Source organism: Notolepis coatsorum (assembly GCF_963971535.1).
Source record: "Notolepis coatsorum genome assembly, chromosome: 5".
In the NCBI taxonomy this organism is placed as follows: Eukaryota; Metazoa; Chordata; class Actinopteri; order Aulopiformes; family Paralepididae; genus Notolepis; species Notolepis coatsorum.
Genome location: NC_140169.1, coordinates 173,855,256 through 173,878,439, shown reverse-complemented (window position 1 = coordinate 173,878,439; position 23,184 = coordinate 173,855,256).

The window sequence follows — 23,184 nt, the reverse complement described above, 5'->3', positions numbered from 1 at the left end:
CTTAATATCCTATCATGTGGAAAACGTGCCAGGTGAGCCTAACTGAAATTAAGAGAGAAATCTGCATTATTTGAAACACATTTAGGCAATTTTACAAAAAAGGTTGTTCTGTTTTTAAAATGAAAGACAACGTGTGTGAATGTCTTTAATTTTTATTTCCAAATTGTTATTAGGGCAACAGTCAGGTGAACAACAGGAATTCAGTTAATTGAGGATAAATGACACATTTGTGATGAACAGACAAACAAAAGTAAGTTAGTTAATCGACTTACACTTGAAAGTAATAATAATAACGTATAGCACCTTTCATACAGGGGATTCCAGTTCAAAGTGTTTTACATCAGTAGGAAATAAGACATACAATCAGTGTAAAACAAGCAGCAAGAGCAAAGCATTAAAGTGGGATAAAATAATGCAGATATATTAATCAAATCATATCAGAAGTTAACCTCAAGTTCCAATAGGCTTGAATTTGAACAAAACAGAGGATATGGAGAGGGCTTCAGCGTTCTTGTTTTGTTTCAGGTAGGTGCTCTTTGGATTAAATCCGGGGTAGGATTCGTTTATAAAAGAAAGGTTGAGATCCAAGGCAGCTCTACAAATTTTTAAAAAGCCTTTATTTGTTGGCTTACATTATTTAGAAAAATATTAAAAAAACCGACATGTTTCGGCCTACATGGCCTTCTTCAGGGTGTTGTAGCTGTGACAAGACAATACTGTGACTAAATAAAGAAAAATATCTGAATTTCTGTAATCTGTTACAAAACCTGATAAAGGTCAGTATGCACCCAGCGGATAGTGGTGCGTAGAAATACAAGTAAAAATAAGTAAAATAATAGCAAAAAGGGTAGACATATAAAATCACAGTTTTTCATATTAGGATCTAACAGCATGGGGGTTTAAACTGGCCACTTAAATTATTGTTTTTGTTGTAGAGTATGTCATTGATCTCGTGCCTTTTATTGTAAAAAGTATAAATCCACTTCCTGAAAGTTTCAAGTTTCTTTAATAGTTGTCATACAGAAGTACAGAATACTTTTATACAAAATGCTTCTTACTGTTACGCTCCAGAGACTGTGCTAGACAAGATAGTATGAAATAAAATAGTATAGCATGTAAAATAGAAGTACAAAAGGTCACAGTGTTTCGATGCAGAATAGAAGTAACTGAGTTACCATACAATATACAATATTCTATGCAATGTACTAATATACAATACTATATAGTGCAGAGCAGAAATGGGATGAGGTACAATTTAGGTACAATTTACAGTAAGGTGTACGAGTTGTAGTGCAAATCCTTTACCAATAAATATAAAGTGTAAAGTGTGTTTAGGTGATCTAAAGTGTGTAGAGTGGGTGCTGCAGTGTGTTGTTTGTTTAAGTGAGTGTGTGCGTGTGGGTGTGTGTGCTGTGTGCATTTGATGGTTGTTGCATAGTGTTTATTGTTCGTTGAGCAGCCTGATGGCCTGGGGATAGAAGCTTCTTCTGAGTCTTTCTGTGCTCGCCTTAAGACTCCGGTATCGCTTGTAATGCTAACCATACTCAATAAGACAGTAGACATTCAGCGATTTTACTGGTACTGAAGGTGTATTCCAAAAGTGCTCACCCACCATAAACTGAAAAGACTACTCCAGGGGTTTTGATTGTTGTTGTCGTGACGTGTAGTTGATCAGGTGACTGGGTAGGGTAGGGTGATTGAGTCACGTGATTGCTGACGACATCCCCTTATTGTACTAGTCTGTGTTAGGGGCAGGCCAGGGGCAGGCAGGGCCAGGGGCAGGCCAGAGATTCAGCCCCACCCCTCAATCATATAATTTGGCCACAGGTATGCTATATTCAATAATTAGCCCTTTGAGTACTGTCACGTAGTGTAAGTAGTGGCAGTGTAGTGTCTTGCAGCGTCTTCTCATACTTACGTCGTGGCGCACGTGGTGCCCATTTCAAACTCTGACTATTTGGAGGGATAGAGAAATGTATATTGAACTGAAGGACTGGAGGAAATAGGGGAAGCGATGGGCTGTGTTGGGTTGCTGTGTTGCCGCCCCTCCCCCCCTAATTCTCCCCTCTAATCTGATCACGGACAATGGCCGTCAACTGGCAACAGCGCAATCCCCCCCCCCCCCTCCCTTGATTGGTGCATGCGATTGGTCAACCCTTGAATTAAACACTCATGCCGGGTACGGGGACAGGCGTCCGGCAAAGGAGCAGCCCGTGGAGGGCTAGCCATGGGTAGAGGGAGCCTCGGTAAGAGAGACTCCAGCAGCCGGCTGCGACTACCCAGGCCGAGAGAGAGGGTACGATGCTGTTCCCCGCTATGATGCGCCGACATGACGGTGTGGGTCAACGTTGCACTGGAAGCTATACGATTGACAGAGGATGAGTGGAGGTAACGTCATGCTGAAAGCCACGCTGGGTGATGGGTGGGCCGCCTACGCCTTGCTTGCCCAGCGAGAAAGACTGCCGGTGGGGATTTGCTGGCACACACTCTGGGATACCCCCCAAGGTATAGAAGAGATGGACATGCCAGTATGAAAGGTGAACGTTAGGACGAGGCCAGGTGGTGGAAAAAGGAGTCGCCGGAGGCAGTTTGTCATAATCTGTACACAGGCTGCAGCATAACTGTGTACAAAAACATGAAATGGATTAACACAAAAGAGGAAAAAAATATAATAATAATAATAATAATAATTACAAAAAAAAGACACAAGGCTCCCCAAAACAACATAAGGGAATTTAACTCTCCAAACCAAACAAAATAATAAACAAAAAGCTATAGGCCCCTTGGCTATGGGGTTCTAGCACTTCAAGCAAGCCTGTGCAGCTCTGACTGAGAGGAGCTTCTGTCCGAGGCCTTATACCAGAAGCTTCTCCTACAGAGTCACGCTGACCATTATTACACAATCAATCAATCAACAAACAGAAATCTTTTCCCTGACTAATTGACACTGACTGCAACAAGAGACACAGTACTTCCTCCCCCCGCTCTCTCTCTCTCCCTCTCCGGTTGGGCTGCTCTCCCCGGGAACCTGGTTGGCCCATGAACTATTGAGGCAAACTATTGACTACTAGAGGAGTTTTTTTTATGTAGGAAAATAGTCATAAAGAATTGTACGTGAATATCAATTGCCCAATTTTATTGCCTTCCATATTTTAATGTTTGTTAAATGTGTTTTTATATGATTCTTGTGCGTTTGAAGTCCTGCGTGTTGCATGTTGCTTGGGGACTGGAAACCTCTCTTCTTACTGCTTACATTTACCCATATCTCCCTAATCCATCTAGACAGGCTTCAAGTTATAAGCACTTGTGTCCGAACCACATTGTTCCAGACCAATCAGCATAGTTTGAGGAACTACTACTGGCAGCTATGGCCGTGGTTTAGGTGTGGCGACAGTGAAAAGACGGCTTGTGAAAGTTACAAACGGTATTAAAGGTGTGACAAACCAATGAAACCATCTGGCGGGTCAGGTTAGTGTTTTCTACCTGTTGTGAAGGGCCAGATTAAAGTTGAGAATCTGCCTTTATTGTTTATATACTTTGGATATTATTTATATATACACGGTATATCCCTTTACCTGCGTCCAAACCATAGTAATATTTCGCTCTCCTTATTGGATAGCGCCCTAGGCTCCAGGCAGTATCGCACTCAGACAGGTGCAATGGGCGAGTTTCAGGCATGTCAGAACATGCCCGGAGACAGTGTATTGATACCAGACAAGAACTGAGGTTTGGTACTAGATTGTCACTTAAGTATATATGCTGGCGCAGGTGTGCCCAGCAGTAGTTCATTCAGTTCGTCTAAAGCAGCAGTGTGACAAGTTCGGTAACATTGAAGTGAGAAACCGTGCGTTTAGAACATGTGCGAATAGAATAGTAAAAGTGTCAGAGTTTAGTGAAGTAACGTCAAGTTCGACCTAGTTTAATGTGAAGTATAGTGCACAGGAGAACCAGCGTCGGCGATTGCAGAACCATTACTGGTTGGATTGTATTGATTTGGAACGTGGTATCCGGAGAAGAGCATCGTTGATTTCCACTATCGTTTGGGATTCAACCTCGTGAGGATTACAACTCGGGCTGGCCTCGTGGACGGAGGCTGGCTAGCTGTCATCAATGCTGTTCGAGCATCTGGATTACAATTATTACTTTGCTGCTGATCAAGGGAGTTTACAAGCACCGACTCCTGTACCTGGAGTCTCTTTATTCCCCATTGAATCAGACGGAGTACCCGAACATTCCTCTACCCTCCAGGCCTTACACCCCGGAGGGAACCCATTGTCTCCAGTTGGTACCAGTGTTGCCCTATATAATTGCTACTATACAACAGGTGGCATCAACTTAGACCCATCGTAGGATTCCTGCTATTCTTAGTGACTTATGCTCTTGACTGACTTTACGTATATTCTTCGCCATACAAGCGCGACCCTAATTCTCATTCTGTAACCTAACGTTGCCTAATAATAATAAATTACCCTCCAATACTATTTCCTTGTCAATGCCGTATTCTTGTGGGTGTTCACCATCTATATTTGATGTACTGTCTGGCCAGTAATTAAAGTACATAACTAGCAGTGGTTTAATCTATCACAATCTTTAATACAGTCAGGGTTTTGTAACCCCTCAGTTACAATTGGTCCTTCGAGCCGGAGGGTATCAGTGTAATATTTAATATAATATTAATATTAACATGGCCAGCGGTGAACACTCCCCAAGCGGCTCCCCTAAGCTAGAACGCCCGCAGCGCAAACGTCAGCCACCTCCATATCTGGAGGAATTCGCTTTCGTTCTACCCCCTAGCTTATCTAAACGGACGTTAAATACGAATAAAACGGATAGTTTAAGCATGCCCACTCCTATCGACTTGGCGGCCCTGCCAGTAGAGACCCCAGAGAGTTCAAGCGAAACTGACTTAGCTCACGGGGGGGACCAAACGGGACATGACGTGACTATACCTCCAGACAGCGTCACCGGGATAGACCCCGGAGCGCTCCAGGATAAAGAAAGCGCTCCAGGGATAGACCCCGGTGCACAACCAACCCAAGAGCGCGTACCCGAGACAGCCCTCGGCGCGCAACCACGAGAAGAGAACCGCGCCCAGGAGATAGACCTCGAAGCGCGCCAGGAGAACAGGTCTCCACCAAGCCCTGTCAACGCCCGATCACCTCCATCGGTGTCATCCCCCAGCGAGGCTGACCAGAGACTGGCGCAAGCCTTAATCGCCACGCTGACAGCTTCAACCGAAAGAGACCGTCTCCAAGCACAGACACTTAGTGAGCGCGAACACTCTGCAGTGGAACGAGAACGCCTCCAGGCGCAACAACAGAACGAGCGAGAACGCATCCGACTAGAAGAGAGTCGCCTCCAGGCCGACACAGCGATGACCATCAGACTGGAAGAGAGGCGCCTCCAGGCTGAAGAAACCATTCAGCGAGACCGTACCAACGCGCAACGCGATGCACAGCGCGACGCCGCCAATGCACAGCGCGAGGCGGAATGAGACCGCGTCAATGCACAGCGCGAAGCGGAGCGGGACCGCCTGCAGGCGCAGATGATAGAACAATTGATCCAGAGGGCTACCCCCCACTCCTCCACGTGGAGCTCCCGGAGATCATCACGACACGGGTCGAGGGCACCTTCCCCTCCCCGACACATCTACACGGGACCCAGCCAGCAGGAAGAACCTGTTCACATCGCCGAGCCCTCTCCCCGACCAGACTACACGGGACCCAGCCAGCAGGAAGAACCTGCCTACGTCGCCGAGCCCCCTCCCCGACCGGTCCATACGGAACCCAGCCAACGGGAAGAACCGGCCTACGTCGCCGAGAGACTAACTAGAAGACTCCAAGACCTAGCGGAGGAAGAGGAGGGATATCAAGCCCACCAGCACGAACCTACTTTGGACCAGGAGGCCCAGTACAGCCCCGACCCCAGCCCCGAGCCACTGCGTTACGAACCCCCGACCCAAGCCAAGGTTGAGTTTAATACACAGTTAGCACCGAGGAGCAGCACCTGGGGGCCCGGCCTCTGGTACCCACCCAGCACTAACTCACGACCCCACGTACGGGGAGACTCGCCCAGGAGGCCTCTCCCCCTACGCTCACCAATGTACCAGCCATCCATGGCATCGTACCTTGGCACACCGACGTTCCCAGACTTTACGCGCAAGGACAGAGCACAGTACACGGAATTACGCATGTGTTTGGAGACTATGATGTCTGATGTCCCCGACGAGTCGTACAAATATGCCATCCTCCTCAAGCATCTCAAGGTGCCTAGAGCGCATAACATAGCGCTGGCATATTCCAACTCAAGCACCCCATACTCCGCGGCTCTGGTGGCCCTCGACCAGCGCTATGGACGCATATGGGATTACGTGATCCAAGAAATACGAGAGATCGACCGCCTCCCCCCCCCAGCCAAAGACAATAGAGCACTGGATGACCTCTCTATCAAGGTACAATCCCTCGTGGGGATGCTGGGGTCCCAAAAGGAGAAGGGGAGACATGAACTGTATGCAAATTCTAACGTGGAGCGGATACTGGAGAAGCTCCCTCCAGCCCGTCAAGAGCGTTTTCGGCGGCAGAGAGACCACCGTGACCCCAACGGCCCAGAACCATCCCTCCTAGACCTAGCGGATTTCCTCGCCAGGGAGGTCAGCAGTCTACGACTGGACACATTCGTGTGGAGTGACTCTAGCCCTAGAGATGGACCGCGGAGGTTCAATGACAACCGCCGGGCCGTGACAGTTATGCACCAAGCCGAGGTTGAGCCACGGCAGACGAGCCACAACACCCACGTCAAGGAGAAGTGGAAGGCTGTCTGTCAGTACTGTGAAAATGAACATTGGCTGTCTCAATGTGACACCTTCAAGAGGCTGACCGCTGACGAGGTGAGTCAGTGGATCAAAGCGAACCGCCGCTGCTTCCGCTGCGCGCGCAGCCATATGGCAGCTGAGTGCCGCCTAAAGAAAAGATGCAGCAAGTGTGACGGCGCCCACCTGGAGGTCCTGCACGACAGCAACAAGCGTCCGCCAGGACAACAAAGTAAGCCCGTCACGGTGATGTACCAGGCCGAGGCGGTGTCACCACAAACCAGTCCTGGACCCCCCCCCCCTGGTGTCCTGACTGCTACAGCAGACACTGGGAGTCACGGTGCTACTCGGACTACCGCGAGTCGGCACCACTACAGAAGATCCATTGGCCCCCCCCTGGTGTACTTACTGCCGCAGCGGACACTCCATGTCACGGTGTGAAGCCTACCAGAAACTGACCCCCGCCGAAATGGATCAGTGGAGTAGGACTAACACACAGGACCACGCTCGCTGCGATACACTGCGCGAGGCCCACAAGAAAGGACTAGCCCGACAAGGCAACCCACCAACAGGAGTGCTCCACATAGACCCCAAGCAGAGCGGGACCCCCCGAGTGCTCATCAAAGTGGTCAGAGTGCTCCTGAGCTACGAGGACAAGGTCCTGGACACTTACGCCGTCCTAGACGATGGGTCTGAAAAGACTCTCCTCCTCGCTTCCGCCGCAGCCCAGTTGGGCCTGCGGGGTAACAAAGAAACAATGACAATCCGTACTATTCAGCGAGACCTGAAGACCATAAAGGGTGAAAATGTCTCATTCAAAATAGCAGCGGTCGGGCAGCCCGAGAAGCGGTACAGCATCACTAAAGCATTTACAGGCCATGACATAGGTCTGTCAAGCTACAACTACCCCATCCCACAGCTGATGGCGAAGTACGAGCACCTACGCAGACTACCTATACCGCTTATCGACGGCGCCACACCGACCCTGCTCATAGGCTCCGACCACGCGGACCTCATTCTCCCAATTGAGGCGGCCCACATCGGACCCAAAGGATGCCCAGTCGTGGTTCAGACCCGACTGGGGTGGACGCTCCAGGGTCCCCTCTACGGACTTGACAGTCAACCCACGTCTACACGCTGCCTGCACACAAAGGTGAGCGACACCGGCCACTCTCTCGTACAGCCCGTTGAGAGGCTATTGACATTAGACGAGAGGCCTGTGAGAGAACCGTGGGCCCAAGAAGAGGGAGTTCCGAACTCCACCCCCCTCAGCTGCGCTCCAAGCGACGTAGCTGACCTCGAACCCAGCACCCCAAACGACTTCTTGATGGGGCGGCCGGAACCGGCCCCTCCTCAGACGGGGTACAGACCGAACAAGAGGAACAGACGGAGGATGTGGAGACACAGCCAAGCACAGATCAACCAGTCTCAGGCCCGCTTCCTCCTAAGCTCCCTACCATCCCTTCCAGCCCGTCAGAAGCGGGTCAAGGACAGGGACAACTTAAAAGTGGACACAGTCGTTATGATCATAGACCAGTCACTACCCCGAGCTATGTGGCCGGCCGGCCGCGTAAGCAAAGTGATCACTGGTGCAGACGGAAAGGTCAGAGCGGCAGAAGTTATTGTCCAGGGGCGAACCTACACCCGACCCGTGGCGAGGCTGATAGAGTTGCCGAGGCTCCCTGACTCCCCTGATGACGACCATGACCCACTGACTTTGTAGATTGCCCTACTCCCCACAACAGACATTGAACAGTTGACTGGACTATTAATCTGTCTCCCTTAACTAATTAGGTGCGGACTAATTAGGAGGCGGCTGTTGTGAAGGGCCAGATTAAAGTTGAGAATCTGCCTTTATTGTTTATATACTTTGGATATTATTTATATATACACGGTATATCCCTTTACCTGCATCCAAACCATAGTAATATTTCGCTCTCCTTATTGGATAGCGCCCTAGGCTCCAGGCAGTCTCGCACTCAGACAGGTGCAATGGGCGAGTTTCAGGCATGTCAGAACATGCCCGGAGACAGTGTATTGATACCAGACAAGAACTGAGGTTTGGTACTAGATTGTCACTTAAGTATATATGCTGGCGCAGGTGTGCCCAGCAGTAGTTCATTCAGTTCGTCTAAAGCAGCAGTGTGACAAGTTCGGTAACATTCAAGTGAGCAACCGTGCGTTTAGAACATGTGCGAATAGAATAGTAAAAGTGTCAGAGTTTAGTGAAGTAACGTCAAGTTCGACCTAGTTTAATGTGAAGTATAGTGCACAGGAGAACCAGCGTCGGCGATTGCAGAACCATTACTGGTTGGATTGTATTGATTTGGAACGTGGTATCCGGAGAAGAGCATCGTTGATTTCCACTATCGTTTGGGATTCAACCTCGTGAGGATTACAACTCGGGCTGGCCTCGTGGACGGAGGCTGGCTAGCTGTCATCAATGCTGTTCGAGCATCTGGATTACAATTATTACTTTGCTGCTGATCAAGGGAGTTTACAAGCACCGACTCCTGTACCTGGAGTCTCTTTATTCCCCATTGAATCAGACGGAGTACCCGAACATTCCTCTACCCTCCAGGCCTTACACCCCGGAGGGAACCCATTGTCTCCAGTTGGTACCAGTGTTGCCCTATATAATTGCTACTATACAACAGGTGGCGTCAACTTAGACCCATCGTAGGATTCCTGCTATTCTTAGTGACTTATGCTCTTGACTGACTTTACGTATATTCTTCGCCATACAAGCGCGACCCTAATTCTCATTCTGTAACCTAACGTTGCCTAATAATAATAAATTACCCTCCAATACTATTTCCTTGTCAATGCCGTATTCTTGTGGGTGTTCACCATCTATATTTGATGTACTGTCTGGCCAGTAATTAAAGTACATAACTAGCAGTGGTTTAATCTATCACAATCTTTAATACAGTCAGGGTTTTGTAACCCCTCAGTTACACTACCCATCCTTATCTCTATCTCCTCCCTCAGGCAGGGCCAGCGCCAGGTCACTCAGGCCAGCTTACTGCCAACCTCCTATAGCTACCCTGCCAGGTCACTCAGGCCAGCTTACTGCCAGGTCCACAAACAAATCATGTTGCCATATATGGGGGCTTGTGGAACTGCCAGTCATTCCTAGAAGAAGAAGAAGAAGTCTTTATTTGTCATGCAAATTAACACACACATGCGAGATGGGCGACACACAGGAACACACACACACACACATGCATTGGGTCGCCAATGAAATGCCTCTCTGTGCTTGACCCATCCCGTCGTCCTTCCCCCCAAGGGCAGCCGGGAGCAGACATGGACTGCGGCTTGAGCCGCGCCCCGGGGACCAATCCAAGTGCTCCTGTCTGTCTTCGTCAGAGACGCGACAGCATTAGCGATCTGTTCTGCATGTTTATCCATTGGATTTATCTATTTTTCTGGGGGGGAAACCCTTGCGAGCATAGGGAGAACATGCAAACTCCACACAGAAAGGCCCAGGAGATACCTACCTGGCAACGCGGCAACCTGGTCCCCAAGCGGGAATCGAACCCAGTCCTTCTTGTTGTGAGGCGACAGTGTTAACCACTACACCACCGTGCTACCTCGAGAAGGCAAACTTAGAAGCTCCCTAGATAAATAAAACCATAAACCATCCACTCCAACTCATACCGTTTGAGTCAGTGCAGCCTCAAATAATCAGAAATGACCCCCCCCCCTTTCATGCATTCATGATGAAACATAATACCTATGACATAGATTTTATTTGGGAATAGTAGCGTGTACAGGTAAGAAACGGCAACGTTTATAGTAGAATTGACGTATAAGGCTATAACTCAGAATTTCGGGAATTACCTCAGACCGCTCTAAAACCATACTTATATAGGGAGGTGTAGTGGTTATGTCATTTTCGTTTTTTCCTGTTCCACCCTCTGTTCCTATTTCCCCATTGACCATTTCTAAATCGGCTCGTTTTAGATAAATAAAGCATTAACGTTGGCATGGTGTACCTTTCTGTGCGTATTTATCCACAATCTATTAGCTCAACATGAAAATATTCGCAATTAATCGTAAAGGTAGCAAAATAACAACGTTTATGTTTTCGTTCGCTGGGAAACTACACTGCTATTTGGCGCTGCTGACTGACGTCACCACAGCGTAGACTACACAGACCTAGGATCAGATTTCCCTTACATTCCATAAGCTTAACAATTCGTACAATGGGAAAATAACTGACCCTGAATCTGTGGCTATTATCTGTTTCACCCAACACTAGTGTTACAGGCTGGTCTACAGCTCATTGTACAGCTACACTTGCAAACAACTAGTGCTCCGGTGATCATAGCCATTTATCTCTAAAGCTAACCACTATTTGTAAAAGCCACAACCACATTTGTATTTATAATTTAAATCGTATAACGTTATTTCGCTGCATATTAAATCACTGTAAATACTAATGTAAATTGTTTCATTGTACATATTGTGTATAGTTTATATTGTTTTTTACATGACGTTAGTAGCTAGCTAGCTTGCTAGCCGGCATTCCCGAAACTCCTAACATGCCCCGATTTAAAATGGTTCTCTCCTCTTTGTATACCTTTGTCCTCACAAACAAAGTATTCTGCCAGGGAACTTATGGACACGACAGTAGTAGTAGTTATAAGGTTTTTGAGCTTGTAACGTTAGCTATCGTGGTATCAATGGGCCGTGTAGCTAGCTAGCTTGCTAGCCGGCATGATGCGTGTGCAGTGCTTGCGTGTGCAGTGCTTGCCCCACAGGTCTGAGAAGAGGACCTGCACATTTTACTCGTTCCCGAAACTCCTCTACAAGCCCCAATTTAAAATGGTTCACGACAGTAGACAAGTCTAGTACGTTTAGCTAGGTAATCTTAATGTTAGCTAGCTAGCTAGCTTGATATCAGCTTGCTGTGACGTTGTTTTTGGCGTCAGCCTAACAGGCTGCCTACTGGCTACTGAACAACAGGCTGGTAATTGTAGTTATTTTTTACGACAAATTAAAAACCTTATAACTACCTTTATTTCAACCAAAAAAGCTTAAACAATAATATTAGTGGTAGAAGGGAACTCATTTTGTGCAAAAATGGAAAGCTTGCCAATGTTCATGCGGCAGAATTGTTACAATAGCCGATAATCCATTTTCCCAATGCTAAATCCCTATACGGGTGGAACAACCAGTGACGTCAGACTACACCTCCCTATTCACCACGGTATAACACCGGAACGTATGGATGGAAACATTTATTCTTTTTCACATATTGAACGATAGATAGGTGATGTCAAATGGGCCATAGTATTGTATCCATAGCTATAATATAGAATATAGTTATAGCTCTACAAACAAGGTGACGCACTCCTATCTTTTAAAGCGTGGCCTTGCTATGACGGGCCACGTCTAATAGCTGGCGCTGAATGAGTTAAATGTCAAATAAACACCATGATCACTGACAATTTGTATTGTTTCCTTAATCTTGGATTTTAAAACAAAGTAGCCACAATTTGATTTATTTTAGCAATGGGCTAATAGGGAGGTGTAGTCTGACGTCGCTTTGGACCGCCCGCGAGGTCCACCCGTATAGGGATTTATCATTGGGAAAATGGATTATTGACTATTGTAACAATTCTGCCTCATGAATATTGAAAAGCTTTCCATTTTTAAACAAAACGAGTTCCCTTCAGGCAGTTAGGTGGCGTAACGGTGATTGCGTTCGTCACCAACCCCGGAGCTGTGAGCTGGATTCGCCTGTTCGAATGCAGCTCACAGCTCCGGGGTTGTCACCAGCTTGGCTGGCCGTTCACACTAATACAATTGGCTGTATTAGAGGGTGGGAAAGCTGGCGGGGTGGGTCCGGGTCGTTGTAAACAGCGACTCCTACAGTTCGGTCGGGGCGCCTGCTAAGCGCGGATAGGACCTGAGTGGGATAGTGTGATCCTTCCACACGCTACGCCCTCTCAGGGAGGATCCGCGCTGCCAGGTGAAAAGAAGCGGTTGATTGGCTGGACGTGTGTCGGAGGAAGCACGTGATAGCCTCCACTCTCCCAGATGATCTGACTGTGGGGGGTAAGTGCGCAGCGACCAGGAAGGGGATTGGGAATTGGCATACGACTAACATTGGGATGGGAGAAAATCGGAGGAAAATGGAGGGGGAAAAAGATTACAAAAAAAAATAAAAATAAAAGAGTTCCCTTCTATCACTAACATTATTCGTTGAGCATTTTTGGTTGAAGTAAAATTTGGCGATTTCTTTTTACGATCAATAGCGAATATCTTCATGTTGAGCTATAGATTGTGGATGAATACGCACAGAAAGGTACACCATGCAAATGTTAATGCTTTTTTTTTTTTAAACGAGACGATTTAGAAATGGTCAATGGGGAATTACATTGCGTTTTCAAGATGGTGGACCGGCCGCAAACAGCAATAACGTAACCACTACACTTCCCTATATAGACACAGAGGTCTAATAAGGAAACTGGAGCAAGTACTACCATCATCAGGTCCAATAATTTATTTGTATAAATAGCATATTGTAGTGACTACAGTATTGGTTCGAGTTGCAGGTTGTGTGCTGGTATATGGCAGACATACTACCTTGACGACCATTCCTACCAAGTGTCATAGAGGGGCACCATGTCAGATCCATGGCCCCAGGGTTCTTGGTCCCCTCTGCTCTTCTCTCTACACCAAATCTCTGGGTGACACCATCAAACCACCATCTTCTCATACCACGCTACAGTACTACGGTGATGATACTCAACACTTTCTTTCTTTTCCTTCAGATATCCGAGTCTCTGATCTCTGTGTCCCTGTGCGACATTTCCACCTGGATGACGACCAACTACCTCAAACTGAACCTGAGCAAAATGGAGCCACTCCACCTATAGGGCTAAATCCTCCCCATTGATTGATTTTTCAATCACCATGGAGAACGTACTGCAACTTATGTCTTGCCTTGACTACTGGAATGCTCTGCTGGCTGGTCCGCCTGATCTCCAACCTACCAAAGTCGGCCCATGTAACCCCAATCCTTACTCCCCCACTGCTGGATGAAACCATTTCAAGGCTCTAGACTTGGTATTCTGTGCAGCAAGGGGAACAGCACCGGCCTACCTCCAGTCTCTGGTCTCTAATTACACACTGTCCACTGTCCAGACCCCTACGCTCTGCCTCCTCTGTGTGCCTGAGATCCACTCGCACTTCAGGCACCCGTGGGTACATCAACCCGAAGCAGGCTATTATCTCACTTGGCCCTGCAGTGATGGAATGAACATCCCACTACGATAAGCTGTATAGTCTAAGTCACAGGATATTGACAATGGGTATAATAACAAGCATGTCATTTCAGTTGGAATTGTCCTCGCCTTCCGCAATCTGCAATACTATTTCGCAAGGGTACCGTCGCTGTATCCTATATGGTTTAGCGCCGCCCAGGATGATTGTGATTGGTTTAAAGAAATACGAACAAGCCAGAGAGTTTTTTTTACCCTATACCGGCATGCTAATAGGTTCAGCCAGACCCCTCTCCGGCGCGGGCACAGTAGTACTAACTAGGGATGTCCGATATTATCGGCCTACCGATATTGGCATTAAAATGTGATATCGGAAAATATCGGTATCGGTTTAAATTTTAAATTTTATTCTATTTAAAAATATATATATTTTACATTTCTATAACCTTTATTTACCCAGGCAAGCAAGTAAGAACAAATTCTGATTTTATTTATTGTCAAAAGTATGCATAATGTTGTGTTAATTCCACAACAAGAGATATGTAAGGGATAATGTATAGCTATACTCGATCATTGTGGCAAAATAATTGACCGACACAGAGTTTAAAATACCGAGCCGCCTCGGCGAGGTGTTTTAAACGTCAGTGAAGGTCAATTATTTTGCGACAATGATCGAGTATAGCTATACATTATCCCTCTTATTACATGGCTAACTTACTAACAATATACCTAATTAATTTTACATCGACTCGCAACACTGGTTCTGGCTCCGCTCGTCGCTCCGCCCTGTCAACGCTGGCAGCTTCCCCGGCAGCCGGCAGTGGGCTTGATTGCGAACAGCTGCGCACAGCGGTCATTATTGTTCCAGAGAGGTCCGTTATCGGGTAATATCGGACCTCTGATGCGCGCTATTGACCAATCACAAGCAAGCATTTCGGCGAATGTGAAAACGCCATGTAATAAGTAATGTTAATTACCTGAAATTATTCCGTTTTTTGGGGGGGGGGGGGGACCCTGCATATATCGGTATCGGTTGATATCGGTTGATATCGGTATCGGAAATTAAGAGTTGGACAATATCGGTATCTGTAAAAAAGGCAATATTGAGCATCCCTAGTACTAACATATTGTCGAGAAGAGAGAGGTATGGCTACGCGAGACTAGGGCAGCTGAGAAACATGCTCAATCTTCTGCCACAGACTAAAAACACACTTATTTAAACTGTATGTCATGTAGCTTAATTGAACAGAAAACAGAAAAACATGTCATCTAAGAAAAATTCTTCTTAGTGTCTTACTGCACTCCAAGTGAAGCACTTGAGTTTGGCACTGTGTTAGACAAACAATACAACCTATATTGTTGGCAAAAGTGTATCACTGGCTTTGTTGTACACAATTGTAAGCCACTTTGGATGATCCTTGCGTTCCTACCAAAAATGTGTGTGTGTGTGTGTGTGTGTGTGTGTGTGTGTGTGTGTGTGTGTGTGTGTGTGTGTGTGTGTGTGTGTGTGTGTGTGTGTGTGTGTGTGTGTGTGTGTGTGTGTGTGTGTGTGTGTGTGTGTGTGTGTGTGTGTGTGTGCGTGCGTGCGTGCGTGCGTGCGACGTGTGTGCTCTCATGAGCACAACTGCATGTTGCTATTTTTTGCCACCCCCATTCAGTGCACGCTCTGTACCGCTAGCAAAGCAACATCCTCAGAATGTATTCCCATTATTTAGTGTAACTAGTGCCGTGCGGTGTGACTAGTGAGGGCGATGATGGCAATAAGGGATGACAGGCCATCCAGAGGGCATCTGCTGTCTTTCACCTGCAGAAGAGCAGCAGCAGGTCAGACAACGTGTCTGACAAAGTGACAAAGTGTGACCACATAATCTGGATATCTGCAGGCACTGTGTGCTCTCTCTCTCTCTCTCTCTCTCTCTCTCTCTCTCTCTCTCTCTCTCTCTCTCTCTCTCTCTCTCTCTCTCTCTCTGTACTGACAATGAGTCACCGTGAGCTCCCTCCCTCGGCCCTCCAGCTGCTCGTCATAGTGAACCCATAATGAGGACTCAAATGAGGGAGAGGATCCCCGCTTTTCGTCGACGAAAGCACTTCATTTGCAGGCTAGCCCCGGGGCCCTCCATTTAGTGCCTCCACTCTTTACTCCAAACGAGCCACTAATGGTGTCGACTGCCGCTAATGATCTTTGCCATGCTGCGTTGAACACTGTAATTTTTTTTGGGAGTATCCTAATCGTTGTAAACATGACATGTGTGTCACGCCGCAGCTTGACGTTTGTTTTCCAAAAATGGATAAATCAAATGTATGCCAGGTAATAATGAAAAACGTGATTGATTGCACTGCGGTGGACCTTGACGTCTGATGATATTGATTTCCATTTTGGAAAAGCAAGAGAAAGTCCATCTAAATTAATAGGTCAGAAACCAAGATGGAGATAAAAAAAAACACAATCTGATTGGTGCAGACAGCATGCAGTGGCTTCCTCACAGTTGGAAACAGGATAAGACAAGCTGTGACAGACAGACCCTGTCATCTACTCCCCTCTGCAGTGTACATTCATAATGACTTTATTAACCCTTGCAGGGGTAAGTAATTTGGACTGATCCTCGGAATTCTGTTTTAGAATACTAGAGCTCCATAACTGCACACTGCTATGCAGAGTCGCCTCCACGCCTGTATGTCACACAGCCTGCAAAACAGCTCTGCCCCAAGTGCCTTATTACTGCAACGAAAACGGACCTCTGCGACCAAATTAGTTGGAAGAAAATGCAGTAATAACCTTGAATTGCATGTATACATAGTATCACGAATAACCAACAACTAAGCTTGTCTGGACATTTAGGAGTTATGCAGTGATGTAGTTATAAGAAAAGTAAACAGACTATACCTTTATGGCTCCATTCATCATAGTTTCCATGGTCACACACATGATTAAATATGGCTGCACAGACGCCATGAAGTGAAATTATTGAACTTCTTTCCAAAAAAATGCAGTTCTTATTTATAAAGATTATTTATTATTTATCATGATTATTAATTCAATATGTGAAGGGGAAATAATATGAGTATAAGCAGCACCCGCTAGTTGTGCTTTCAATGGCCAGTAAGCAATTGTTGCATCATCAATAGAATGTTCAATTACCTTGTGTGAGATTGCACTATGGCTATTATCATTAGTGTGACCAGGGTCTATGTTATGTGGTTGCATTACATAGCATTCGCTTAGTCCTCTGTTGTTTTCACACCTCTCGATACACATTCTCCATGACTCACCCATGTGTTAGAACAGCTTAATAGCCGTGAGGTCAGACTGTCTCTGGTCTGTTTCTACAGAGAGATCTACTGATGGGGGTGCAGGTTCCTGCTAGGCCTTTCACAGCAGTGGAGCAAGTGTGACCACATAATCTGGATATCTGCAGGCACTGTGTGCGCTCTCTCTCTCTCTCTCTCTCTCTCTCTCTCTCTCTCTCTCTCTCTCTCTCTCTCTCTCTCTCTCTCTCTCTCTCTCTCTCTCTCTCTCTCTCTCTCTCTCTCTCTCTCTCTTTCTCCCTCACACACACACACACACACACACACACACACACACACACACACACACACACACACACACACACACACACACACAACACACACACACACACACACACACACACGCCTGATACAGAGGCAGGCAGAGTGTAGGGGGAAGGGAGCATGCATTGGTGAAGAGGCTTAGTAGAAAGGGTTAGGGGATGTAGCATGGAACAAGGGATTGCAAAAGACACAGTGCTAGCAGAGAGCACAGTGTCAGGCTGTGCTTAAGCCTGTTAAATAGGGCAACACTGATCAGCAACACTGCCCAATGACTATTTTGTTGCCTGTTGTTGGCCATCGGCATTACTCCAAAAAAAAAAGAAATAGGCCAGTCTATCAGCAATCTATGAAGCAACCAGATGATAGCACAGGGCAGGGCGAGGAGGAAATCAGAGGAGGAGAACGAGGGGATGAACATCTGTGACTCTCAGTTCTCCAGAGGTTTGGGGCTGTGCACGGCATCCAGCCTAGTTTGTGTGTGTGTGTGTGTGCGTGCATGTGTGTGTGTGTATGTGTCTGGTTAATTAAACAGAAGCAGCAGGCTTCCTGAGATTTGTCACTATTAAAGAAGAGCGAGCGAACACCATCCCGACAAACGGGTGGGTTGGTGGGAAAACCTTGTGCGTCTGTTTATATATTAGGTACATTTCTCACCTATATATTGTAATTACCACCTAAACCGCACAGACTACAACGTATAAAGTATGACGTATATCATGCCAGTTAGGGTACCTTATGTATACTGCACCTGTGTATACTGTACTATACTTTACTTCAGATTCTAAGTGTTTATTGCCCATATTTATTGTAACATATAATATAACTGATAGGCCATACTGACCCACATCTGCACCTTTGATTACATGGTTTACTTGCTCATATTCTTATATTCAGAGGTAATTATATTATTTACACTGCTTATTTTGATCTTTACTATAGTTATTATTGCCTATATTTATGTCTTCTACTATTATCATGCCTGTACCTCCCCTCCCCCCTCCCGCTGCTATGACGCCCAATAAAGGAATATCTTATCTCATCTCATTATTATCTTATCTTATCTTATCTTATCTTATCTTATCCTTTCACTACCACACTACAGAAGGTTAACCTTTCACTACCACACTACAGAAGGTTAACCTTTCACTACCACACTACCCTTTTACTACCACACTACAGACGGTTAACCATTTCACTACCACACTACAGAAGGTTAACCTTTCACTACCACACTACATAAGGTTAACCTTTCACTACCACACTACCCTTTTACTACCACACTACAGACGGTTAACCCTTTCACTACCACACTACAGAAGGTTAACCTTTCACTACCACACTACAGAAGGTTAACCTTTCATTACCACACTACCCTTTTACTACCACACTACAGACGGTTAACCCTTTCACTACCACACTACAGAAGGTTAACCTTTCACTACCACACTACAGATGGTTAACCTTTCACTACCACACTACCCTTTCACTACCACACTACAGAAGGTTAACCTTTCACTACCACACTACACTTTCACTACCACACTACAGAAGGTTAACCTTTCACTACCACACTACAGACGGTTGACCATTCTGTATTGTGTCAGTGAAAGGGTTAACAATTTTGGTAGTGTGGTAGTGAACGGGGTTAATGCAGCTGCCGTCGTCACTCCACCTGGCCCGTCTGCAGACCAGCACTCTACGCCGGGTGTATTCTAACAGCATCATGTCATCCAGGCTCGGGCTGGGTGGGTCCATTCGCTGATGTCATTCATTCCTGTGATTCCTCCCTGGACTTGACTCACCCTTCCTGGAATGTGTGACCAAATTACTTTACAGTAGGGCCCGGGTCACGGCTCAGGGGCCCGTAGCGCAGCAGCCCCTCAAGAACGGCCCTAATGTCAACAATGACAGTGTGAAAAAGGAAAGAAAAACTCCCCTTTAAAAATAACAGGCGGGTACTGTGGTGTCAATGGTTTTGGTTAATAATGGGTTTACATACATGGCAGATGGTCAATATTTGCATTTATATGACCTTTTTATGAGAGAGAGAGAGAGAGAGAGAGAGAGAGAGAGAGAGAGAGAGAGAGAGAGAGAGAGAGAGAGAGAGAGAGAGAGAGAGAGAGAGAGACGGTAAAAAGCAAAGCAAAGCGATGGAGATGTTGTACTTTCCTGTGACAAAATGGCATCCAATGTAATAAAAAAAGTCAACCAACGAACGCGATTCTTGTACCGGATCTCCTCTCTGGTAAACAAGAACACCCTGAAGACTCTAGCAGGAGCACTCATTCAAGGGTACTACGACTATGCTTGCACCTCATGGTACCAAAGCACCTCAAAGGCACTAAAAAACAAATTACAAACATCTCAAAACAAGCTAGTCAGACTACTGCTTGACCTAACTCCTAGAACCCACCTCACCCCTGCCCACTTTGACAACCTAGGATGGCTTAGAGTAGACGACAGAGTACAGCAACTTGCAATGGGCCTGGTCTACAAGATACACTACGCGACCAAGGTACCCATGTACATGTCAAAATACTTCCCAAAGGTCAGTGAATACCACGATCACAACACCAGAGGGAGCTCCACAAATCATGTAAAACCCAGATTCGGCTCAAACAAGGGACTAAACACGTTTCGCAATTATGCCACATCAATGTGGAACGCCCTACCTAAAGCTGTAAAGGAATGTGAATCACTACCCACTTTCAAAAACACTCTCAAAAAACACCTACGTGAGACTGCAATTCGAAACTGACCCCTACAAATGTCCTAACCTAGTTGTACAGTAAATGACCAAGTAAGGCTTTGTCAGTATTCCAATGTACAGTGTAAAATGTGTGTGTGTCCCCTACCCAACCCCCCCCCCCTCCCCCCACATCCAATGTACAGCCCTCACCCAACCCACCCAACCCCACCCCACCCACCCAACCTCCTCCAATGTACAGTTTCTACGCCAAATGTATATACACTCTTTTTCTGGACACTTTTGTATCACAAACAGTACTGTATTTGCAAATCTGATATGTCATAAATGTATAGATGTAGCAGTACTGTCTATCTGTATGTCATGTATGTCATATATGTTATGATGAATTGAAAATGGGGGACCCTGATGTAAACAAGACGAAAGTCTTTCTCTGGTCTGCATCCCCTTAACAATTGTATGTATTGAGCTGTACTGTACTGTACCCATTCTGCAATCTGTTAATAAACTTTTCAATCAATCAATCAATACAGAGTACTGTATACATTTTCTTTTTCTTTTTAAAGATATCTGGCATGTCTCTATGGGATACCATGGACAGTTCTGGCATTGTAAACCTGTCTCTCTCTTAGTTACGGAGATGGGGAATTTCCTGTGCTCGGCCAGTAACCACGGCGACGAGCAGCTGTTGATCGGCGTCAGTACAAGACCTTCGGGAGACAAAGACGTGAGCTATGGAAAATTGTTGTGTCACTTCCTGCCCAAAGAGCTCTCTTCCTTCCTCGCTCGTCAACCCGCCCACTGAAAAGCTCAGAGAGGACAGATCTCCGTAAAGGTGGAACATCTGAGGTCGTACCGGACATCTGATCTCATCCGTGTGAGTTTAGCCTTATTGTTAGGTGTCAGCACTGCAACTATTGGCTAAAATGACAATCACCCGCGAGGACAGCAGGTGTTCTGAAGTATATTTATTAGGGATGTCCGATATTATCGGCCGATATTGGCATTAAAATGTGATATCGGAAATTATCGGTATTGGTTTTCAAAAAAAGAAATAATTAAAAAAAAATTATTACATTTATTTAACTTTTATTTACTCAGGCAAGCAAGTAAGAACAAATTCAGATTTTATTTATTGTCAAAAGTATGCATAATGTTGTGTTAATTCCACAACAAGAGATATGTAATGTTAATTACCTGAAATTATTCAGTTTTTTTGGGGGGGGGGAAACCCTGCATATATCGGTATCGGTTGATATCGGTTGATATCGGTATCGGAAATTAAGAGTTGGACAATATCGGTATATCGGTATCGGTAAAAAAGCCAATATCGAACATCCCTAATATTTATGTAACAGATGGTACCGCGAGGCGCAGTCACGATGGACTCCAAGTGGTGTGAAGTGACTGTGGCGAGTAGCGGTACTACGAGTTAAACTCACTCTCTCCCTTAAAAGACACATAGACACGTTGCCAAGGAGTGAATTCACCTCTTGGTATAGCGGTCTCTGCTGTCGACCCGTGGTGCGGCAGACCGCGGGTTCGAAACTCCCTCGGGCCATCGACGTTTTAAGGTGACGATATCACAACCGTTACATTTACACCATATTTATTGTAATGTATAATATAACTGATGGGGCATACAGACCCTCATCTGCACCTTTGCTTACACTGTTTACCTTCTCATATTCTTATATTCAGAGTTAAGTATATTGTTTACAATATTCAATAGTAATCTTTAGCTTTACCATAATGTTATTGCCTATATTTCTGTCTTTCTACTATTATCATAGTAACCTGTACCCCTCCCCCATGGTGCTATGATGCCCACATTTTCCCAAGTGGATCAATAAAGGAATATCTTATCTTATCTTATCAATAAGGCCAAGGTTGATATAACATAATTCCTCACGTTAAGTAAAAAATTATACGTTGTTAAATAAGAGGCATGTTCATTCTGGTGTAGAGTAGCTACTGGCTCTATGTTTTATATTTTATATTATTATGGACTCAATATTTTCAGATATGAAAGTTTAATGACCATGGGGCGGGGGGGGAGGGGGGATCAATGTGGCTTTGTGTGGCGTAATAAAAAACGAGTGTTGAGGCAAGGTCATGCTGGACATCCCGCTATATGATTTACCCTGCGCTATTTACCCAGAATCCACCATCAGCCAGACTGACCACCTTAATTCAGACATGACACAACACAGCCTGCCTTGTCTCTTGAGTGGTGGGAAATGTACGATGCTGGTTTTCACAGCACACCAGTGAGTAGTAACATAGGAATAGTAGTAATTATATTTGAAATGAAAAAAATAAAAAAAAAGACCCCAAGAAGAAATGTGGCCCTTTTTATTTGCCATGGATTATGTGGACTCCTATAGCGACAACCGAGATAAGAAACGCTTTCGACCAGTGACCCCAGAGAAGAGAGCTAGGAGTAAACATCAGGTCGTTATTCCAGTGGATCCTGTGACCTATGGGTTAATTCCCAGTAGCGGCTTGAGGACATGACCTTTCTTCCCTTTGGAAGGCAGGTGTTGCTCTCTCTCTTTCTCTCTTCTCCACCCCCCCCCTCCCCCGAGAGTATGTTTATTAAACAGTGTTGTTACTTCAGAGTCAATCAGTCCACACGACCTGAACAGCACTACGCTCTCCGCTAATGATTATTTTGCCTTTCGAAAGGGCATCTTTCAGGGAAATTTGATCAAAAGCAGAAGTAACTGAAGCAAGATTTCGTGCCTAGACTCCTGATTTCTATTAGAAACTCTGTGTAACCACATGATATATGGCAGACGGAGACCTGGGAGGCCACATTTACATACTGTCAGGGAATGATTCCCTTTCTCCTTCCTCTGTGC